Source organism: Mus musculus, chromosome 11 (assembly GCF_000001635.26).
Source record: "Mus musculus strain C57BL/6J chromosome 11, GRCm38.p6 C57BL/6J".
Lineage (NCBI taxonomy): Eukaryota > Metazoa > Chordata > Mammalia > Rodentia > Muridae > Mus > Mus musculus.
Window position 1 is genome coordinate 7,220,189 of NC_000077.6, and position 24,030 is coordinate 7,244,218.

At 44.7% G+C, this 24,030-nt stretch overlaps 1 long non-coding RNA gene across 3 annotated transcripts in view; it reads left to right on the plus strand.

The window, feature by feature from the left end:
• Gm36565 overlaps positions 1 to 24,030 on the plus strand; it is a 45,615-nt gene that overhangs the window by 3,092 nt on the left and 18,493 nt on the right. The window contains exons 2-3 of one of the 3 annotated variants that reach the window (XR_872239.3): positions 14,627 to 14,739; positions 17,732 to 17,837. The exons of 1 other annotated variant lie outside the window; for it this stretch is intronic. This is a non-coding gene — a long non-coding RNA (predicted gene, 36565). Of the gene's footprint in view, positions 1 to 9,264; positions 14,740 to 17,731; positions 17,838 to 24,030 lie in introns of those variants that run through there. One more of the 3 variants, XR_381032.3, reaches the window with a different exon arrangement.

Sequence of the window (24,030 nt, forward strand, 5' to 3'; positions counted from 1 at the left end):
TCATTTTATTATTTCCTTTTTTAAAAATATATTTTATTGTACTTTAAGCTTTGAAGACAGATGACTAGAATGTCAATTTTTATTTACCTTTATTTTAAAAACATACTTTATTTTTATGTATAGCAATATAGTTTACATATAAAATAATCCTAAAATAGAATGTTCAGTTATAGACTTAAACAAAAATTCACAAAGGGGAAATGAAATGTTAATTTTTAGTTGTTCTTTCTGACATGCATAATTAAGATTAGATTAATTTCCAGCTAAGAGATATTGTAAATTATATTCAAGTTTTGATATACTGAAATTTCAATATTTTCTCTTATGCTTTTGTCTTTGACACAAATGATATTTAGAAATATATTTCAAAGTTTTATGACTATGAAGAATGGTTAAATATCACTTTGTTATTCATTCCTGGCGTAAGAATACTGTGCTGAGACGATGCTCTATGTACCTCAGTTGAGATGAGTAGTCCCGTTGATTCGAAGTGAGCTCCATCTTTTATCTTCAGGTGTGTAGAGGTTTTATTTCATTTTAAAATTATAAAACACAATATGCCGTTTTTTAAAAATCTTATTGCTAAAAGAGCTTGGTTGGTTTGGGGCTGTAGCTCATTGGTAAGGAATTCACCTCCTTACATGAGTTCAATTCCCAGCACCATGAGAACAGCAAAAAGCAAACTATTTTTATTTTGGAGTTATCAGATTTCTTCTCAAACTTTGGATGTGTTTTTGTTTTTATTATATCTAGGTCCTGAAATTAAATACATACAAATTTAGTGTCTTTCTGGCTCCTCAAATTGTTGGTCTTTCTAATGGAGCAATATTTATCTTTATTTCTTCTTTGGCTCTAATATCTATTCTCAATGATAGTAAATAAAACCACATTGACTTCTTTTGGCTAGTTGTATGTTATATATGCATAGTTCATTATTTCAGCCTACACTTACACACTCAATGGGCCTCCTTTGCATGGAACATTGTGAGATTCTTTCAAACAGTTGTCTTAGTAATTGTTCTATTGCTGTGAAGACACACCGTGACCAAGGCAGCTCTTATTTAATTGCTTATACTTTCAGAGATTTAGTTCATTGTCCTCATGGTGGAGAGCATGACAGCAGGCATGGCAGGCATGGTGCTGGAGCAGGAATTGAGAGTTACATCTTGATCTGCAGACAGAGAGAGACAGAGAGAGAGAGAGAGAGATCCTGATCTGCAGGCAGAGACAGAGAGACAGAGACAGAGACAGAGAGGAGGAGAGAAGGTCTTTGGGCAGCCTACTTTTCTTTACAACTGTGAGTCTTTTTTTTTTTTTTTTTTTTTTTTTTGGTTTTTCCTAAATTTTATTTTTTCAATTTTATATAAAATGAAAAATCATCACAAAATAATATAAAACATTATTATGCATTTACATATGATGTCCTGTGGATTGTGGTTGGTTTTCTTTTGTTTATTTGTTATTTTGAGACAAGATCTCATTCTATAGCCTAGACTATTACTTTATTTTTTTCCCAATATTTTTTTATTAGGTATTTATTTCATTTACATTTCCAATGCTATCCCAAAAGTCCCCCACCCACTCCCCCACCCGCTCCCCCACCCACCCACTCCCACTTCTTGGCCCTGGCGTTCCCCTGTACTGAGGCATATAAAGTTTGCACGACCAATGGGCCTCTCTTTCCAATGATGGCCGGCTAGGCTATCTTTTGATACATATGCAGCTAGAGTCAAGAGCTCCGGGGGGTACTGGGTAGTTCATATTGTTGTTCCACCTATAGGGTTGCAGACCCCGTTAGCTCCTTGGGTGCTTTCTCTAGCTCCTCCACTGGGGGCGCTGTGATCCTAGTGCACATTTCTTGTGTAGAGAACCCACTGGATCGTCACTGGGACTCTACACAGCTCACAGTGATTTTCCTGATGTCCAATAGAAATGTTGCTGGTGCTTCAGAGTCTCGGAGTGACAGTGTCATGAGTAATGATTGTGTGAACGCTTCCTCTGAGTCCAGAGCCTGCTGAAGGGAACTTGGTTTCAGCCTGAACTTGGTCATGACATAAGCCTCCACCTCGTAACTTCATCATGCTGAGACAGTCTCCTTGTCTGTGTATCTGGAGCTTTTGGCTCCGTGGAGAAGTCTAATTTCTAATACTTAAGGCAGAATAACCTTGAAGTTCTGCTTTTCCCGTTAGTGGAGGCCATGGGTGAATAGGTCCCACATGATGCATGCAGACATTGGGATAGCTATTTGACCACTTGGAAACATTGCTAATCCGTGGCTGTCTTTCTAACTTGCCTCTGCTTCCCTCTGCTTCCCCCCGCTTCCCTCCATCTCCAGAAAGTCTCAGCCATTCACAGCTGTGTTCCATTTTAGGTAATGCACTGTTCCCACCCTCCCAGCTCTTTAGGTTTTTCTTTTTCTTTTCTTTTTGATCTTTTGTTTTCTACAGCTTTAATGTTTGGGTTTTATATAGTTTTATCCTATTTAATCCCTCTTAATGTTTGCCTGCTTCTTTCTTATTGATTGAATTCATTCTTTGACATATATGTATACAGTGCATTCTGTGTACTGTCATTGACACCTTCTTTATCCCCTCTCCAATCATCTCCTCCCTATGAGTCCCTTTCCCACATTTGTGACTTGTTTTGTGACTCCTCACTGAGTTTAAGCAGAGCCCTTTGTGTGACTACAGGTTTGGGAGTATCCTTTGAAGCCCGGTGGGCTCACTGTCACTACATGACAGAACACAATGACTATTCCTCTCAAGAATCCATCTGTAGTCAATAATGTAGCAGGGAAGAATGGGACCCTATGAGACTCTCCTCCATCTATGATTGGCTGTTAATAGATCCAATCTGCTACAATAATCATGGTCCAAGGAACCGTGGTTGCTTTGCCTTCCTGTTTGCTGTGGCTGTGTTATGCACTGAAGATGGCATTGAACAGCTCCCTCCCCACTTCCAGCTCTTAGGCTTCTTCCATCTTCTTCTCCTCTTCTGCTGTGTTCCTTGACTCTTAGGGGGCATATAAATGTCTTCTCTAGGGCTATGCACTCAACTGTCACTTAATCTCAGCACCTTTGGCAGCCACGAGGGTGACATCAGGTGTCTTCCTCAGTTGTGGTCTGCATTTTATTTTGAGATAATGTCTTTTGCTGGAGCTGAAATTCACCAATTTGCCTGGACTGTCTCACCAGCAGGCCCAGTCTCCTCTTGTCTCTGCCTCACTAGAGCTACTGGGACTATAGATGTGCACGGCTTCTTACATATTTTTGTTTGGGTGTGGGGCGATGCTCGAGACTGAACCCCGGCTCTCACGTTTGTACAGACAGCATGTCACCTGCTGAGCTAGCTGTCTCTCCAGATCCTCTTTTATCTTAGTATATTTTACACACTTTGTCAGAGATGGCTTTTTACAGTTCCTTGTCATTTACAACTGTGTTCCATCTGATGCTTACAGATGTATCTTTTAAAAGAGCTTCATTTAGTTTCTCCTTGTTACAGATAATTCATGCTTATGTGAAGCACTGAAGAAAGTCGGAGAAAGGATAAATTGGAAACAGCGGTTTAGAATCTGTTGTATAACAGAGCTTCTGTCTCATTTATGGTTTTGGTTTATGGGAAGCAGCCTTAGACTCTTTCTTCTAAGTGGCATGCATCTAATTCTGGGAGAATATCAGAGTTTGTGCTAATAAATTAGCTCATGGTAAACACCCACATTTGCTCCATTTTGGGGACCATCTGGCCATGTCAGAAAGTCTAACACAGTGGATGGGGACTTAGGGCACTGGGCTGTGTGACATCAGTTCAACCTGTAGGGAGGTAGGAATCCACTGACACCATCAGTCATGAATGGGATGTGATATTTGAGTCAAACACCACAGTCTGGGTGATAACATGTTAGGGAGCCTTGAGTCTGATGTGTCCTGGGGTTGGGAGGTTCATATTTGGGACCTGCTCAGGTCCCTTCTTTTGACTGGCCCTGATTTATTCACGTGTATTTGTGTGTGTTTGTGTGTAACAAGTTTATAAATTATATGAAGTACACTCTTAGGTTATGAGTTATTGTAGTAAATTTTAAGCATCAGAGGGATGTGAAAACTCTGAAATTTTAGTCATAGCTGGCATCTGAACTGAGGGCAGTCTTATGAAGTTTGACTTAACTCCAGTCACACAGGCTAGAATTTCATTGTTAACTCTCACCCCTCAGATGTCCTACCTATTTTGAGAAAATGTATTCTGGTCTTTATGGATTTTTCTTATTTATAGGTGAGATTATCCCACCCATACAGTTTTGTTGCCATTGGCTTTGGTTGCTTGAAACTTCCCATGTAATGTAAGTGGAAGCATGTTGTATTTCACCGTACTTCATTTTAATGTGCAAATTCTATAGAGTGGAGGCTTAGGAAACCATGCCTGGAGCAAGTTCACTACCATTTCCAACTCTGTGCCCCCACTTCCTATCTGTTCCAATTTGGTGATTTTCACAATACTTACAATTTTTATTTATTATTGTTATATTTGTTAGGATGGTCTTTGATGTGGGCATTGTAATTGTCCTGGAGTTCAGTACTGTACTATTTAAGATGATGAACCTAACCAGCACTGTGTGTGTTCTCATTGTGCCTCTGGCCAGCTGTTTACCCTCTTCCGTAATGTACAGAAATACTGAAATCAGGTCTAATGCTCTCTAAGCATTCAACTTAAAAGAAGAGTGTCTCATTTTAAATAGTAGAAATGGCTAAGTTTGGGCAGTCACGATTCTCTGGCTCTGCCACACACAGCTTGTCTGATCTGCTCAGGTGGGCTTCACTCCACATCTGCCACCACCCCTGGTTTTGCCATCTCCAATATGCTGGGGGTCTATTGCAAATCGGGTGGTGTCTTCCCCAGGAGATTCTCCTGGGCTCTCTGCAGGGACTTTCAGCCTGACTCCTGGTGCAAAGCCTCAGTTTTCTTCCTTGGCATCAAATCCCGGAGCATCTACTACAACAGAAGCTGGGCCTTAACCAATGGTCTCTCCCAGCCTCTGATAGGGTAGGCTTTAGCTTTTCTACATCTACTTCATGCTTTCAAAACCAGTACCATGTGAGAGACTCTTACTTATTACCAAGTTCATCTGATAGCATGCACTGCATGCAGCCTTGTCCCACAGACAATATGGGCCATAGCCTTGAGGAAATACTTCCCACAAAATTTTACCTTATGACCCTGGTCTCTTTGAACCACAGCTTATTTTTCAGCCCCAGTGAACTAGCATTGATTGTCGAAAGGAGCAAAGGTGTCATTACAGTAGTGCTGGTCTCTTGTTAATCACAGCTGACTCTTCAGCCTCAGCTGACCAGAGCCACGGACTTTATTCATTCATTTACTCATTCATTCTTTCACTTTACCTCCTGCTCACTGCTCCTCTCCTGGTCACCCCTCCCACAATCCTTTCCCCATTCCCCCTTCCCTTCTGAATAGGTGAGGCCCCATGGGTATTCCCCCACCCTGGCACTTCAAATCTCTGTGAGGCTAGGTGCTTCCTCTCCCATTGAGTCCAGGCAAGGCGTACCAGATAGAAGAATATATCCCATACATGGTCCTTTGGGATAGATAGCCTCTGCTCCAGTTATTCAGTACCCACATGAAGACCAAGCTGCACATCTGCTTCATATGTTTAGAAAGTAGTAATTGTCAAGACTGGCATAGATGCATCAGTTCATTTTGAAAACAATTTCAGTTGCCAAAGATAGATTGTAGGTTGTTGAAATGCAGGGGGAAAAAAACTGTAGAAAAGACTTCTGATCATTTCTTCTTTATGAAAGGCCCTAGAGTACATAAGAACTGTTGATGGTGGGTTGTTACAGCTATGGTACTTCTAAAGGGGCAAAGAAGCACATTCTAATGCATACGATTATTTAAGAGTAAGAACAGTAACTTCTTTAACAAGCTGCACACAAACAGCTGAGTCCCCAGTCTCCCTGGGGAGACCAGATGTAGGGAGCCCCACGCAACCCACAGTCCCACAAACCCAAGGTTTGTTGAGTGTTGATCCACCAAAAGAAAGTCACAAGGTTGGAAGCCCTTCCAATCTTGCCTAACTTGGGGATATTTTCAGATTCTAGTTAGTTTGATGAGGGAAGAAAAGATATTAGGCAGTACCCAAATCCTCCCTCCCCCCCTGGGCTCTGGCAGGAGTAGGCAGAGTGCAGTGTGGGCCCCATCTGCTCGCTGAGCTCAGCTCCTGGCTCTGCCTCACTGCCAAGTGAGTCTTGGGCTGACACTGTTCTTCAGCCCAGAATCAGTTAACAAAGTACAGTTTGGGGATCTAACCAGCAAAGTGTGCACACCCCCTTCTAGTGGAGACTTTTCATGGAAACAATCCTGAGATAAAGAGAATAAGGCAGAGATGGCTCACCTTCGTAAATGGCCAATCCCTTGCCAAGAAAGCTCAGCAGGGCTGTTGGGGGATGTTGTTGGATCTTAGTTACAGCAGAGCCTAGTGGGGAGACCTTCAATAGGTGTTTACCCTGGCTGATGTCTGGCTAGAGCTGGGAGGTCTCTCTCACTTGATAGCTCTCAGTCTACCAGAGATGCAGTGTCTATCTGTAAAGTACCCACACCTATAGGCCTCCTTTTAGCTGCCTGCTGGTATCGCATGAAAATCAAAACCAAAACCACAAAGTAGCTGGCACAGAGCTTTTACAATAGTATGAGAACCCATTAAACTCATGTTGAGAGAAGGGGCTTGGCCAGTGACTCAGTCTGCTCTTGCGGAAGCATTTGTGCCCATTGCTTTGAGTTCTGATGCTCCGTCTAGGCCTGCAGTGTAGCAGCATCTGGGCTCTGCCCACTCCAGTTTAATGGGATAGGGCCTCTCTTCCTAGCCTGTGCGGGTTGCAAGAGCAGATGCTTCAGACTGTGTGGTCAGTGCATGGCAACAGACTTTCTGTCCCAGCACAGGGCCAGTGCTGTGACTTTTGCTCTGTGGCCATTGGTGGAAAAATGTTAAAACCCCCTTTTCTATCAGAAGTGTGTACCGCTCTACCACTCAAAGACTGTCACAGTGCAGACTTGCTGAGCTCAGACTCTAAAACTCACACTGCTGAGCATGAGAAAACATGCAGCAGTGCCTGGCGATGCAGGCCTATGATCCCAGATACTCCAGTCCCCAGGCAGAAGGATTGAAAGTTTCAGGTTACTTAGGGAACTTAGCAAGGTTATGTTACAGAATAAATAGCAATAAGTGAGGGCTGAGTGAGGGTGACTTGGGGGGCAGAGTGCTTGCCTAGTATGGGCGAGGCTCTTGGCTTAATCCCCACTACTACAAAAACCAAACAAGAGAGCCAGAGTGCCCTTGCCACCCTCAACAGAGCTCAGGCTGGAGATGCTGTGGGGGAAGCGGGGGGGGGGGGGGGGGGAAACTGGCCTCTCCTCCACTTCATGCCTGTTCTCTGAGTGCTGTAACTCTATCTACAGTCTTTTAAACACATTAGTTGACCGGTTGCTTTTACCAAGCCTACCTTGTGCTAAAGGCCTTGGCTTGGTAGGCAGACAGGAAAACATGTAGAGACAGAGGCTGTGGTGTGAGTCTAGGTAAGGTTGGTTGCCCAGGGTGAAAAGTTAAAAATGGAGCTATCATATCACCCAGCTATTTCACTGCAAGGAATACTCAGAGAGCTTCATTCCTGCCATAGAAGTACTTGTACTTCCATCTCTATTGCTGATTTGTTCACTTCAGCAAGGAAATAGAACCAATCTCGCTGTCCACCAACAGATGCATGTGTAACTTTAAGTTTTTCAAATCCTATTTTTAATGATGCTTCTTAAATGCTTTCACCTCCCTTGTAACCCACCACCCATTAGAGGTAGTGGGAAAGCAAGGATACAGGGGTGAGGTTGGGAGAGGACCCATTTAGAAAGGTTCTTTGGAGCAACTCCTGTCCGTGTTGCCTGGAAACCAGCAGTTCAGTTCACAGGTTATCGGGCAGGAGCAGCTCAATCCACTCGCAAACACTTCACAGATACACCAGCAGTCCACTTTGGTAGAGTCCAGTTAGCAACAGTGGTGACACGACCTAGCAGAGACAGCCAGGCTTCAGTCTTGAGTCAGCAGGAGGGACCTAGAGGAAGGCCAGGAGAAGTTCTCAGCTGTGCCTCTCTCAGAGAAGGGAAGATCAGTGAAGACATGAGACCAACAAGCATTTAGCTGTGCAAGCAAGCCAAGCTCCTGGGGGAGAATCATTATTTGTGTATGTTGCCTCTCATAGGTTGCCCATGCTCTAGTGGATTGCCCCACATTCATGCAATTATGGGTACCACTTAATGGACTTAGTGGATTCTCAGAGCATGGGAGGGAGAGAGCATAAAGGTGAGTGTTGGACATGCCAGGGGATGTTTAGAAAGAGTTGGCAGAGGAAAATGGGAGTGGGTATAATATTTAATTGTAGACACATGAAATTATGAAAGATAAAAATAAGAGATTAGTGGGCACTTTGGTACCATACACACTTAACAAGATAATAGTATTAGATTCCTCCCTAGGGGATGTGGCTTAGTCACTCACTGTAATTTTGTTCAGTTAATGGAACCATGATGGAAGGATAGAACTGACCATAAGTGTTGTATGGGTGTGTGTTGTATGTACACATGACACACAGACTGACAGAAAGACATACATTGAGTATATATGTGTGTGAATATGTGTGGTATATGTGTGTGCATGTGTGGTATGTCTATGTGTGGTATATGTGTATATGTATGTGTGGAGTATGTGAGTGTATATTTGTGGAGTATGTTTGTATATGTCTCTGTGTGTGGTGTATGTATGCATGGTATATGTGTGGTGTATGTGTGGTATATGTGTGCTCATATGTCTGGTATATACATGTGATATGTATATAAATGTATTATTGTGTGTGACATGTGTGCATATACATATGTGAGTAGCTATGTTACATTTATTTGTGTGTATGATATGTTATATATATATATATATACATATATATATATACATATATATATATATATGTGTGTGTGTGTGTATGTAGTGGATATGTTCATATATGTGTGTATATAGATATGTGTGTACCTGTGTATATAAGTGGCATGAATGCATAGGTGCATGTGCATGTGGTGTATATGTGTGTATATGTGTGATATGCATATGAGTGGTATAGGTATGTGTCTCTCTCTCTGTGGTTCCTGTGTGTATAATATCTATATGATATATGTATATGCATATGTTATATGTATATGTGATATATGTATATTTCTGTGTGGTGCGCATACATATGTGTGTGTCTATGTGTATTGTATGTGAATGTGTGGTATATGTATGTGTACCCTGATAAGTCTGTAAATGTTATGGAAGTGTCACTAGCTCCACTCTAATTTTGCTTGCATTCTAGGTATAACACAAAGTAAGTCACTCCAGGGATAGCAGGGACTTTTGAGCTTTGTTGTTTAGTTGTGTCCTCTAGTCATGCTGTCACTGCAGTGAAGTGACAAGATCTAGAAGGTGTTTACTATGTCTTAGCCTCACTCAGGAAGAGATGTCAAACTCTCCCAAGGGAAGAAGGTATGCCTTCTCAGTAAACAAGGATGCTAGTGATGTTTTCAGTGGCCATTTTCCTGCAACTATTGGAAGCCTAAGAATCCTGCTCTTCCATATCACAGCTGCATATGCCACACCCACCCACCATTCCAGACTATAGACTATTTGTCCCTTTTGGTACAGCAGCTCCAGAACTGCCCATCTCTTTAGGAGTTCTCAGGGCCCAGTGATACATCTTTAAGCAGTGACTGATTCCCAGGTGTGGGGTCATTATCAATCAAGGACACAGTACAGAGCCACTGACCTTTGGGAACTGTTTGGTAAAGAAAATGACCTGTGAGCACTTCTCTTTGTGCCAGAGCTTTCTAAACACCAGTGAACACTAAACTCAGCTGGAATTATGTGGGGCAAAGGCCAGAGGTCTGGCTGGAAGAAGCCTTGGGAGGAGGAACCTGGAGGAGAGGAGGTCAGGCCAGGCTATGGGAGAGCAGTGCAGTGGTTGCCCGGAACAGGCTTGTGCGGTGTCTGCTTGGCATGTGTGGGAGGCTGAACAGAACGGGCAGCATTCTGCACTGGCCTTGAATATAACTCAGAGTTTGCAAACTGAAGTGGCTCAGTACGAACAATAGACTGTGACTTGGGGCCAGGAGTTTAGAACTGTTAAGGTAGTGCCTTCCTTATTAGCATGGTTTGAAGGGAATCTCAGACGGAGGCAGACTGACTTCCAGGCTTCCCTTGACCTTCTGTCCTGTTTGGAATTGTGGATGTATGCGTGTACAGGGTGTGTGTGTGTGTGTGTGTGTGTGTGTGTGTGTGTGTGTGTTGCACATGCACACATGTCTGCACATGTACACATGCAACACATGCACACATGCACTTTCATCGAAGCCAGAGGTTGCTGTCAAAAGTCTTCTTTTAGTGCTTTCTACATCTTATTTTAAAGACAATGTTTTCACTGAACTTGGAACTTGAGATCCAATTATCGGCTAGCTTGGCTGGCCAGAGAGCTCAGGACATTTTGATGGATTTCTAGATCCAGATGGGGCTCTCGTTCTGGAGGGCTTTGTGACAAAAGTATGGGTTTGGAAATGCCTTGTGTCTATAGGTTTCCATCTTAGCCAGTCTCCTACTTTTGCTTTTAGTTTGCTTTTTAAAAATTAACAGATATTATTTCTACATACTAATGTACTTCTTATATGCATATAATTAACTTTTATAATAGTCACCCCAAAACCCTCTCTCATGTGCTCCCATTCCTGATTTTCTTTGCTTTCTTTCCAACCAATTGCCCCTCTACCATCATGTCCTATTTAATTACGTTCTGGTCGTGATTCAGTGGAAGGTTTTACTGAGTTCAATTGGGGTTTCTTACATAAGAAGTGGTGTGGACTCTGTACAGGTGCACAGGAAAGCTATCGGTGGCTATAACGCTGAAGAAAGTGTCTCCTGTTCTCTAGAAACCATCAATGACCACAGGCTTCTCAAGGAGGAATGGAGCCCTGCAGGTTCCTCCTCTGCCCATGGTAATGTTGATAAGCCCAATCTTGCACAGGTCTTGTGTGAGTTTGAGTACATGGCCATCTGATTATGCCCATAGACAGTATCCTGTGCCTTTCTATCCTCTCCTTCCTCCAGACCTCACATTCTTTCTACCTTCCCTTCTGCTGTGACCCCGAGTCATGGAAGGAATGACAGAGATGTTCCCTTATGGCTGACCACTCAACAGCCACTTCTTTTCATCATCTTGACCAGTTGTGAGTCTCTGTAGTAACCACTGTTTACTGCAAAAAGAAGCTTGGCTGGCCAAAGCTGAGAACAACATAAATCTGTTGGTACATAAAAATATTTAGGCAGTTTGGTAGGCATAGTATGACTACTTAGCAAAAGAAAAGTTATAGTTTCTCCATTAGAGCTTCTGCTCTCCTCAGCCATGGGCTTCTAAACTTGTTTATAGTAACATGAATTAGTTCTCTCAAGTGGAGTGGGCCTCAGATCCAATCAGAAAGTGGTTGGTTTCCATTTTAACAGTTCCGCCACTGTTGCACCAGTGGGTGTGTCTTGCTTGACAGGTTGGTAGTATAGCATGCAGTAATCCTAGCTGGTTGAGACTGCTGATTTTTCTCTCCCAGAAGCCTGGATAGCACTTCCTAGCAGCACTATGGATATTAGCTAGTTGGAAGGAAGCTTTCAGTTACAGCTTGATTTCTCTGTGTCCTGAAACCAAACTATCCTCTCAGCCATAGAGACTTATTCTTTATCTGGTGGTGGCAATGTTCTTTATTGTTTGGGGACTGAAGGAGCTTCCCTGACCAACAACTTATAGACACGTAACTGCTACTGGCTCAGCTGATATCTCTCTGTTTATCTGCTGGCACAAAATTTCCTGCTCCAAATCCAAGCCCGGTACCTGCAATTGTGCCATAGCAGTTAGGGTTCGGGTGGAAGTGAGGCTTCCCCGTCCTGTGCAGATCTGATGGTGTCAGCTCTGTGATAGAGACATTGAGATCATGGTGCTCACTCCAAGGCTGATTCAGTATGAGAATTCCAGACAGCTTGAGCCAGTGACTAGATCATAGGCCTTCCTTCTGCTCACCCCCTGCCCCCAGCTTCCTCCAGTCCTGGCTGCTTTTTGCTTCACTTCTTTAGCCTATCAGTTTCTCGATTTCTGGGAGGATCCATTCTGTCTCTACCTCAATGTGAACTCTGCTGAGGCTGTTGGTCCATAGCCTCTCCGCTTTCTATTCTTGGCAACCATTCTCCCTAGGGCTCAGTTTCCACAGCATGTAGGGGTGACTTTACACTGCAGTCCACGTGGGAAGATGGCTTCTGTGTCTTGAAGCCCTCCTTGCCTCCTTACCAGAAGCACATTCTGAAGGATGGACAATTGTGGTCCCTGGTCAACAGGCTCCAAGGAAAACCTTGGACCAGGAATTGGCAGGTCCCTAAGGACCCAAGGTATTAAACTTGGAGCTTCCAGCTATGGGCATTCAGAACTGTCTGCCTGAGAATTCTTCTTAGCTCCAACAAGGAGAAGCAGACACAAGAGGCAGAGCCCATCCTTTTATAGCTCAGGTTGCTGCCCTTATTATCCCATTCGTGACCCACTCTGTAACTCCAGTAAGCACTCTTTCTAAAGTGTTGGTCCTCTGCCATGCCTCTTTAGTTGGTGTCATGGTTAGCTTCAGCTGTCAGCTTGACACAAACCTAGAATCACCAGGCAAGAGAGGACCTCAACTAAGGAGTTGCCTAGATCAGATTTGCCTCTACCCATACTTGCAGAATTTTCTTAGTTGCTAATTGATGCCGGAGGGCCCAGCCCCCTATAGGTAGTGCCATTCTTAGGGTTGGCCTGGTCTCTATAGAAAGATAGCAGAGCAAGGCAGGAAGCAGTATTCCTCCATGATCTTGGCTTCAGTTTCTGCTTCAAGATCCTGCCCTGAGTTCTTGTCTTTACTTCTCCCACGAATATTATCTGTAAAAAGAATTAAACCCTTTCTTCTCTAAGGTGATTTTGGTCATGGTGTTTATCACAGTAACAAAAAGCTTGTCTGCCCTGCAAGGAGGCTATTATGGTGAGGACCTGTTGCATGATTTCTGGGGGAGATGAAAACGATGTCTATTTACCTCAGATAGGGCACTGATGAAAGACCAAAGATGTGAACCCATTATATTTTAGCCTGGAGAGCCAGTGAGTTCCTTACAGGGTCAGAGGTGACTCAAGGGCAGTGGTGACATCACTGTAGGGCCCACTCTAGCATGAGTGGACTTAGTGAAGCCATATCTCAAGCACTCTCCACAGGCAGCGAGGAAGACTCTTAATGCTTATGACTATTTAACTTCCTGACTTTCTGGTCACCTCAGGAAGGGATCTCTCAGGTTGGAAAGAATGCTACCCAATTATGAGGCCATTCTTGGAGGACATCAGTACATAGGAGTTTTTAGTTGAGAACAGGGTGAGTGATATTTCTGGGTGACATCAGCTCCTGGCTTTCATTCAGCACAGCCTTCTCTAATGCTGTTGGGTACTTCAGTGGCAGCTGCCCTCTTTACATTGCCCCTCTCCCATCTATGTCACTGTTGCCAGGGCTGAGAGCAATGATGCTGAGGATGTCTTGGATAGATTCAGAAGGGCGTGGTACCTGCATGTAGATGCTGAGTTGTGTGGGTTTGTGACTTATAGCTACGCTTCCACCCTTTGCAGGCCAGAAGTTAGGCCTTTCTGGATACCCTATTTACGCTGTCTTTGATGCCCCTCCAAATTAGGTGCTTTGGCTTGTTTGTTACTTTTGAGATTCCTGTCTGTCTCTCCTGTATGGCTGGATTTTATGAGACCGGACAAGAGTTTGTCTCCTTTGGCCAGTCAGGTATGCATGAGGGACAACAGAGATAATAGTGACAGCTCAGCTTTGAGGTGGAATGGAGTGACCTGCATCTTGAGCAGGTCCCCTGGATGGACAGTGAGGCTGGATTATGGTGGTGTCAAAATGCCAACCACCAAGCTGGTCTCTGACTAGTTTGTGTATCCAAGGAACACAGGAGAAGACAAGGGATAGTCTTACTGTAGTTGAAGCCATCACGTGAAAGTGGGGGCCCTGAGGGAGGCTGGGTAGGGCAAATCATGAGTCATATCCACAGTCCCTGTGAGTCTGGGGTGACAGAGAACCACGACTCAGAGAACTGAAGAACAATGTAAAGGAAAAAGACAGAGCTGAGTAGGCTAGTGGTTCATGATCTAAAATAGCTCCCTGACTTCTTGTTCCTTCATGCTACCAGCCTCTTTTCTTATCCAGGAAAGATTTGAGCAGAAAGTCCCCAGGGTCTTTAGGAAACACACACCATGAATTTTGGAACTCTCTCGCTCAGCAGCTCCCCAGCCATACAAAATCCTGAGCTGTGTACAGAGTCTTCTGGAAAGCCCCTATCCCCTGGGAATTGGGGAGCAAACACAGCCAGAATTCTCAGGATTCCTATTAAAAAGGAATGCATACTCTTATTTACATCTGACTAGTGGTCTGTTCATATAATATGCATGTAGGTCTCTGATTATGTGTTGTTAATCAAATTTAATGCTCTATTATGTCATTTAAGGAACACTGCAGCACCTTAAAGTAGCATCTGCCACTACTACCATGAGATCTAGGTCTGATGGAGAACTCAGAGGCTATGAGGCTCAGGCCTTGTGTTCCCAAAGAAAATCCCAGGTGAGAAAAACAGCCACAGCAACGAGGGCTTCTAGAATCCTTCTAGAAGCAGTGCATAGCTTTGGTTATGAGTTCTTCTTTGTAATAATGATGTCCAGCAGGGACCATGGCCATCTTGAGTTTTACAGAGCAACTGGAGAGGGAGGATGCAGTAAGGATCCTTCTAGAAATTGCCTTGGAAACAGACAAACTGTAGCTGTCTCTTCCCAGCTGGGTTTCCAAAATTGGCCACTTTTTCCCTAGCAGTAGGCTGGGCCTTAGGGGACTGTCTGTCTAGGCCTCCTTGTCCCTCACGCCCCCTCTCTGTTCATTTGCTAATTACATTTTCCTTTCCTAAAGTCAAGGAACAATACAGCCCCATTCATTCTGAATAATTGCTTATTTGTTTAGATTGTGTCTTAGAGTTGCAGCATCAATCAGGCAGCCCTGACTCTGTCCCTTCCTGTTTCCCAGCCTTCTGCCCCAACAGGAAATGGAAACACACATACAATCATCCTGTTGTGTAAGACTCAGCGATGACCACTGCAAGGTGGCAGAGCCTCTAGAGCTAAGGGCATCAGCAGCACCTTCAGTTGCTCCAAACTCACCAACTGCCCTGATTTCCATCCTAGATGATATTGTAGCAATGACGGTTCTTCCTTCCTCTGCCTCAGCCCCCCCCCCCCCAGCCTATGCATGCTCATCAGCATCTCTTCTCATCCCTGGGAAACATGCTTCCCCAAAAATAGTTGAGAGCTGATATTCACAATGGAGCCCCTGGATCCTTGCTGCCATCTGTCCTGAAAAGATCAATGGAGTCCACCACTGTTCACTGTCACTGTACCCATGAAGGGCTGGTCTTGCAAACAATGGGGCTTCATGAGAGAGGGCAAAAGCTGACCCAAGTGACAATCCAGTCCATGTACGTGAACTGTGAACTTACAGAAGTCTGTGGCACTCACAGTCTGGCTGCAGTAGCTTCCAGAGGAAGGGCAGTAGTGATGCTTGCTGAGCCTTGCCTGGTACAATCATGCCAAGAACTTTCCATTTTTGGACTTCAGAGCTGGTGGGGAGCCCTATGCCTGGTTCACCAGGCCTGTAAAACTCAGCTTTCCAACCCCATTGAAATAATGTGTGAGAAGACAGTCAGTCCAGAACGAAATCCTTGGTGCCCTTCCTTGCCTCCAGAAGAGCACCAGTCCCTTCAGTTTTTCCAGTTTCACAAGCCACTTAATTGTTACCCCTAGCCATGGTGGCTCCTCAAAGCAGTGGGAGAGGGGGGCACAGTAGTGTCCTGTTCTCAAAGGCATCTTCATTCTCAGTATTGTACTTTTCCCAGGAAGTGGAAAGGGCTCAGGTCCAATAAGACAGAGCTGTGAAGAAAACCGTAGAGAAACCACCGCTATGCTCAGGGCAGCTGGTTTTCTGGGGTCAACTGGATGCACAAGCCTCACTCTCTGGCTTGAAGCGAGGCTAACGGGTGTCACCAACATTTTTGCTTCCCATAAGGAGCCTGAGACTCCAAGTGCCATTCAAGGCAGAGCTCACTGAGGTTGTGTGTGTTTGGAAAGCCCGTGGCTTGCAGTCTTCCCAGGTTCTGTGTCTTCCTTTCTCACTGTCACCTCAAGTCTCTCCCGCATCCACTCATAGGGAGAAGGGAACTCTTGGTGGTTCTGGGAACCATAGAAATGGGACCCCTGAGATTTGTGGGTTTATAGGAGATGTAGAGTGAGATTAGGCTGTGTGGCTAGAGACTGCCAGTGTGGAATCAAACATTTCCTAGGGCCTACAAAACTCAGCTTTGTGACCCCATTGGAATAATGTGTGAGAAGGAAACCAGCCCAGAACAAAATCCTTGGTTCCCTTCCTTGCCTCCAGAAGAGCATCAGTTCCTTTAGTTTTTTCAGTTTCACAGGCCTTTAATTGTTACCTCCAGCCATGGCAGTTTCCAGCATGAAGCAGAGGACCAGGTATAGTACAGTAGTGTTCTGTCCTCCATGAATTTTGTTTGGCAGTGACATGTGGCCTCGGTTCCTCTTTCTTTTGCTCACCTTATGGTCTGACAATGGTCTGACTCTTGATTTCCCCATATACTAAACACAGTCAATACTTATGTTTGACCTGCCAAAGACCAGAGTGAGTAGTATTTCAGGTAAAGAACTTGTCAGACTACTTGGTGGAATAGTGAGAGAGGCCATGGAACAGCATCCCCGAAACAGTAGAGCACAGCAGGTGTGGATGGGTGCATTTGCTCCTTCACTGGACAGGCACCTGTTATTTGGTAAAGAATCCTGAGTTTGAATCAGATGTGCCCTAATGTTAAGGATTTGTAGCTCTGCCTCTGATCTCAGGGAAGGATGCCTCTTCTTCATCCCCTTCTTCCCCTTCTCCCTCTCCCCCTCCCCTCCCTCTCCCTCTCCCCCTCCCCTCCCTCTCCCTCTCCCCCTCCTCTCCCTCTTCCTCTTCCCCTCCCCCTCTTCCTCTTCCCCTCCCCCTCCCCCCATCCTCTCCCCTATCCTTCCCCCTCTCCTCCTCCCTCTCCCCCATTTCTCTCCCCCTCCCCCTTTCTCTCCTCTTCCCCCTCCCCTCCCCTCCCCTCTCCCCCTCCCCTCCCCTCCTCCTCCTCCTTCATGAAATGTGTCTGTGGGGATCTCTCTTTAATCTTCCAGATCCAGGGGCCATCACAGTAGTGATGTAAGATTTGTCTACAAGAGTGATTTTATCAGACATTACAGGGGTCCATCATCATCAGGCCTGTTGGGATCACTGTATTGCCTTGAGACTGGTTAGTGGGTTGTAGCACTCCCTCTTTTATGATGCTTTGTTCTGGCTCTTAAATCCCCATCAAAACCTGCTCCTGCAGCTGAAGTGGTTAGTTCTGAGTTGGCATCACAGGGTTAATGTAGGTCTGTTCCACAGTGAATGAAAGCAGTGTGAGTCAGCTCTCAGACATCCTCTCCGTCCTTCTGCACTTTAGCAGTTTCTGATATTCTATTTCCTCACTTTGTTTCAGAAACAGAGAATGTTGATTCACCATGCAGTAGAACACGTCTGACGCGTCAATATCTGAATGGCCTGTGACAGTGTGGTTGTCTTGGCAATAGCAGTGACCACCCACGGTAAACATCTGGAGGGCGAAGTGAGACTCACCCAAATGGATAGGTTTTGACTGGAATTGCAAGCAGGTCAAGGCTAGTGCAATAGAGGGAGCACACGTAGATAGACATGGATACATGGTCAGACTCATGGAGGGACTTGATTGTGGGCAAGTTCAGAGCAATCTTAGGCTCAGTGGAAACAGAGACAGTAGTCTAGCCTACCACCAACCTTAATTAAAGTGCTTTAAGACAAAGCATTCAAATCTTTTTCCTGTAGCAATCTACAGGGTTGGAACTAGTTCTTTGGTGCCCTTATTTGCCCTAAGTTCAGCAGGCATAGGGGTTTTGTGGTTATTTTAGTCTTGGCAGCAGGAATGAGGCCCCAGAAGTGGGGTCAGTACTTCTGGGCAATTGCATTGCAGTGCATGTGTCTGTAGCTTGGCCCCTTTTTAGAGGAGGTTGGTCGGTGTTAAGAGAGAGGGAGGAGCAGAACCCTGTCCCTGTGATGGTCACCATCATTTGGGAAGGCTGTATCCACCCTGCATGGTCCCAGTGATCTGGTTAAACTGCAGTGCTAATTGCAGTGAACTGGATGTGGCTCCTTCACTTCGATATCTTCTGTGCTTGGCTTTCTAACTTGGCTGGACTTCTGGAAGTTCCGTAGGAACATGTGCCTTGCTGGGTGGATATGGAAGTGTGTGAGCCGCCATCTTCATTTGGAGCTCTCTGCCAAGTGCTGGAGGACTTTGGAAGGGATCAGCTTTGGTGGGGCTCAAGGGGCTGTTCCAGACTGTCCAGGACCCAGCCCCAAGTTGACAGCTATGAAACCAGGTCCCATGGTGGTTCGAAGGACAACATGTTCACACTGCTCTGTATATCCTCATAGCTGGGCAGCTCTTTCTCGATTGCACTCTGATGGGGTTGTCCACACCGTCCTTGCTTCCTCTGCCTTCTGTGGCCCTCCCTGTGCTGTTTCACTTTTGTGATTCCTTTGTTTCCCCATGTTGGTGTTCAGTAAGAAAATAAAATTGAGGGGTGTTGAAGAGCTGAGGTGTTTGGCACCACAATGGAGGCGAGGGCCCATGGGAGAGCCCCAGATGAGGATGTTGAAAGGCTGTGTGGGCTAGTGGCTCTCCAGGAATCCCGATGAAAGGGGCCCTGAGTTGGGAGCCCTTAGGTTTGCCTCAGTTGATTGGGCAGACATTCAGCACAGCACCCTGCCCCTCTGTGGCCTTTCATGTGAATTAGAAAGAGCCCGCAGAGGCCTGAGTGCCTGACCACTCTGATACAGAGTGAAGTCATTGTTTGCTCAGCCTATCTGCCTTTGTTCATCACATCCTGGTAGCTGAGACAAATTCCGCATTTTCACACATAACCCTGCATTGAAAGGACTATGGGACAAAGAATGAAAGAGTCCCTTTCCTGAGTCTGTTCTGTCTATTTGTAAGTCAGGAGCTGGTGACATAGCCTCTGAAGTCCTTTCCTGGGCCAACACTGAGGAAGTCTGCAAGTTATCCTGACAGTTGCTTTTGTTCCCTTCATGGTCTTCTTGTGCCTTGTCCTGGGCTTGGGTGCCTGTGTCTGCTCACTGATGGGCATCCCCTCCTATCCACATGAGTGTCTAGACACACCCACCCTTAATCACAACCATCTCTGGTAACTATACATGATCTGCAGCATGTCCCCTGGCCAGACTGGCAGTGTCCTAGTATTCCCATTGCATCTACTCTAGCTCTATTGTAAACAAGGGGATTTGTGTCCATGCTGTCCTTCTCAGGGAAAGTTTATGAACTCTGGTTCCGTGGTTGAATCAAGGCAGATCAGCGCTCAGGTATAAAGAAAACAGAAGGTTTGCATTTGATGTGGTGCCAGCCAAGTTTGTGCTCCCCACCTACCCAAGTCCAGAGGGGCTGTTCTGTGGGAGGACCACAGACGGGACAGGTATGTGCCAGATTCATAGATGGGACAACTTCAAAGGTAATCTTAGAAAATGTTTAAATGGCCTCAGAAGAGAAATATTCTTTTTTTTCCAAGAAAGCTTTTTCTGGTAATCCAGCATATAAAATTTTGTGCAAACAAATATTTTGTTAATGTTCCATCTTACTTTTAAACTGATAGTGTTTTTGTTTGTGATTATAAGTAACATAAGAAACTAGACATTAAGAACCAAATAATCCCGTTAAAGATGGGGAACAGATCTAAAGAGACAATTCCCAGCTGAGGAGACTCAAATGGCCAGGAAGCACCCAAAGGAGTGCTCAGCATCCTTAGCCACCCGGAAATGCAAAGGAAAACAACTTGGAGATTCCATCTTACACCTGTAGGAGTGGCTGAGATAATAAAAAAAGTCAAGCAACAGCTCATGCTGGTGAGGATGTGGAGCGAGGGGAGCACTCCTTCGTCGCTGGTGTCATGGAGTGCAAACTTTACAACCACTTTGGAAATCAATATGGTGGTTTCTCAGAAACCTGGGGATTGATCTACCTCAAGATTCAGCTACACCACTCCTGGGCATATATCCAAAAGGTGCTCCATCATGCCACAAGAACACTTGCTCAAGTATGTTCATAGCAGCCTTTATTCACAATGGCCAGAAACTAGAAATAGCCTAGCTCTCTATCAATCAAAAAAAATGGATCAAGAAAATGTGGTGCATTTACACAATGGATCATTACTCAGAATGTTAAGAAAAATTACATCAAGAAATTTGAAGGCAAATGGATGGAACTAGAAAAAAATCATCCTGAGTGAGCTAACCCGGACCCTGAAAGGCAAGCATGGTGTATACTCACTTAGAAGTGGGTATTAGCTGTAAAGTAAAGGATAACCATGCTACAATCCACAGACCCAGAGAGGCTAAGTGATACAGAGGGCTCAGGGACTCTTGAATCTCACTGAGAAGGGGAACTAACATAGGCATCATGGGTGGAAAGCCAAGTGTAGATGTTAGGTCCTGGTTCTTCCTCCCAGCCCTATGCTCCCAAAGTAAGACTCAGACTCCAAACATATTGACACATACCTTGGGTATATAGCTAGGCTCTTCTCTGACTAGATATAACTTAAAATATCCCATGTATTCTACCTTACATTCTTCCTCATGCCCAGGAACCATGTGCCTATCTCATCACCTCTTCCCAGTGAATCTTCTGCAACTCAGTCTATCCCAGGATTCTTTCTTCTCCCAGATGTTCCACTTTCTATTTCCTACCTAAGCCATAGGCCATAGACTTTTTAATAGACAGGTGATGCATCCATACAATATGCAAGATACTATCTCTACAGGGGAGAGGTCTGGATGGGGAGGGGCGATGGGAACAGGAAGCAATCAGGAACAAGCAGGAAGGATGGAGGGGGAGAGTACTTTAAGAGACAACTGGCATCAGGGAGCCTCTCTGGGATAAGCTAGAAACCCAGTGCAATGGAAGCTCCCAGGAATATATGAGGGTGACCCTAGCAATGGGGGACACAGAGCCTGAATTGGTCATCTCCTATGGCTAGGAAAGACTTCCAGTGGAGGGACTGGAACACCGATTCAGCCACAAAACCGTCAACCTACAATTTGTTCTGCCTACAAGATGTGCTGGGAGTAAAGGTGACACAGAAATTGCAGGAGTGGCTGACAAATGACTAGTCCAGCTTGAGATCCATGCTATGAGTGGGAGCCTACCCCGACACTGCTTGGAGGTCCAGAGGCTAGATAGTTAGAGACCTAGGATACAACCAAACACAAACAGCAAAAAGAAAAAGTCAATGAAATGATTCCTAATGCTATTCTGCTATACTCATAGATTGTTGCCCAGGGTGATCGTCATCAGAGGGGCTTTACCCAGCAACTGTTGGGAACAGGTGCAGAGACGCACAGCCAAGCCTTAGCCAGAGCTTGGGGAATCCTGAGGAAGATAGGAGGAAGGACTGTAAGAGCTAGAAGGGTCAAGGACAACCCAAGAAAACCCACAGAGTCAACTAAACTGGGCTCATAGGTGCTCACAGAGACTGAACTGCCAACCAGGGAGCCTGTATGGGACTTACCAAGGCCCTCTGCACATAGTTACAGTTGTGTTGCTTGGTTTTCTTGTGGGACTCTCAGGAGTAGGTCTGTCTCTGACTTTGCTGCTTGCCTTTGGGACTCTTTCCTCCTGCATGGTTCCCTCATCCAGCCCTATAGAAGACGAGGTACCTAGTGGCACTGCGCTTGATATGCCTTGGCTGGTTGATATCCATGGGAGGACTGCTCTTTCCTGAAAAGAAATGGAGGAGGAATGGAGGAGGGGATAACAAGGGAGGCGAGGGGAGGGAGTGGAGTAGAGGATGGAGGGGAAACTATGGTTGGGATGTAAAACCTCATTATCATTGACTAGTTGTGGAGTGCTAAAACCCAAGTTTCTGGATACACCTGTATTTAATTAATTTTCTTAATTAAATAATTTGACGTGGGAAGACTCACTTTTTAATCCATATCTTCTGAGGTGAGAAGATATGGGTCACACCTTTTGCTGGCAGCCTATGTAAAGGACATGGAAGAAGGAATCTTGCTTTTTGCCCGCTTGCTCTTGTCCTCAATAGTTAAGTTCATACCTTCACTGGCATTAGAGCCCACTTCTTTGGGATTGCCAAGGCATATCAATACTGAAGACCAGCTGAGACATCCAGCCTCATACAAGAGTTGGATTCATGGACCTTCCATAAATAGATAGCCACTATTGGATTAGCTGGACCACTACCTACAAGCCACTCTAATAAATGCCCTTTACACACACACACACACACACAAACACACACACACACACACACACACACACACACACACACACACACCCTAATTTCACTCTATAAGTTCTGTTCTCTGGAGAACCCTGACTAATATATTATGTCTCCATTCCTCAGCTTCTTGGTCATATCTGGATGACCAGCATCAGTACTTTCTCAGTCTGAGTCATTGTTTGATGAAACAAGGGTCATTTGAACATATATGTACTGTTATACCTCAACCATCAGTCTGATAACTAACATTGCTACAAAGTGTTTAACAGGCAAGTGGTGTATATAGCATCGATATGTTGAACGGTGGGATGATGATCACCCTGTATAGGTAGAAGTTGGAGGGTCTGAGATTACATCATGCTGCTCTGAGTACTATGAGTTCCAAGTTGCAAACTGATCATTTCTGGAATGTCCTGTGTCATGTTCTTGACTGTAAAAAAAAATTCAAACTGTAGATAAGGTTGAGTTATTGTAGTAGATTCACAGAAAAGGGTGATGAAAGGACTCAGTAAATTGCAGGGATTCATTTTTTAATGAAAGATTTAATAGCTTTAAAATGTGTCTTTCTGACTATGATTCATGGCCCTATGATTTTATATGACCAAATCATATTTTCTGGGAAATGAAGTTAAGTTGGCTGAAATGTCATGGGGAGCCATTATTATTTAAAACAACAACAACAACAACAAAACCTTAGTATCTTCTTGCTAGCCTATATCAATTATATGATTCTGTGAAATTTATTTTTACTGAAAATCACTAATAGAGATCGATTAGGCAGCTGATGAGAATGATATGGATCCAAACCTCCCAGATGTGACCTCTTCCGGGTGTGCAGTGGATGTCTGTTCCTATATCTGTTCCCATATCTGCTTCCCATATCTGTTCCCATATCTGCTACTGCTTCCCAAGGTGCTTATGTGGCCTACACTGGTACTTCTTGAGTAAATAGGGATATTGAATTAGATGGTCCATGGAGAAGGACATGCAGCCCTAGCTGACTGCTGCAGACCTCATGTCCATGATAAAAATTGGATTTTACTGGGTGTCCACTAGTGGGTGAGGAGATATTTGAAAATGAACCCAAATGAGACTCTAGTAGTCTAGATAAGTACCCCCTGCCCAAAGTGATTTTATGGAATAACATACACACACACACACACACACACACACACACACACACACACACAATTATACGTATACATGTACGAGTAATATGGGTAATTTGGGGGGCTTTCCTACATATGTTCTATCCCATTTTAGCTCCCAAATAAAGACACAGAAACCTTACTGTTATTAAAAGGCTTCAAGCGTTATAGCTGGCAGATACTTATCTATTCCAACCCAACTCTGTTGGCCAAGACTACTTCCCCAGCCCTGCAGCCCTTTACCTGCCATCTGAGTCTTGCCCTGGCTCACTTTGGCTTGAGTGTATCTTCATGGAGTCTCATTT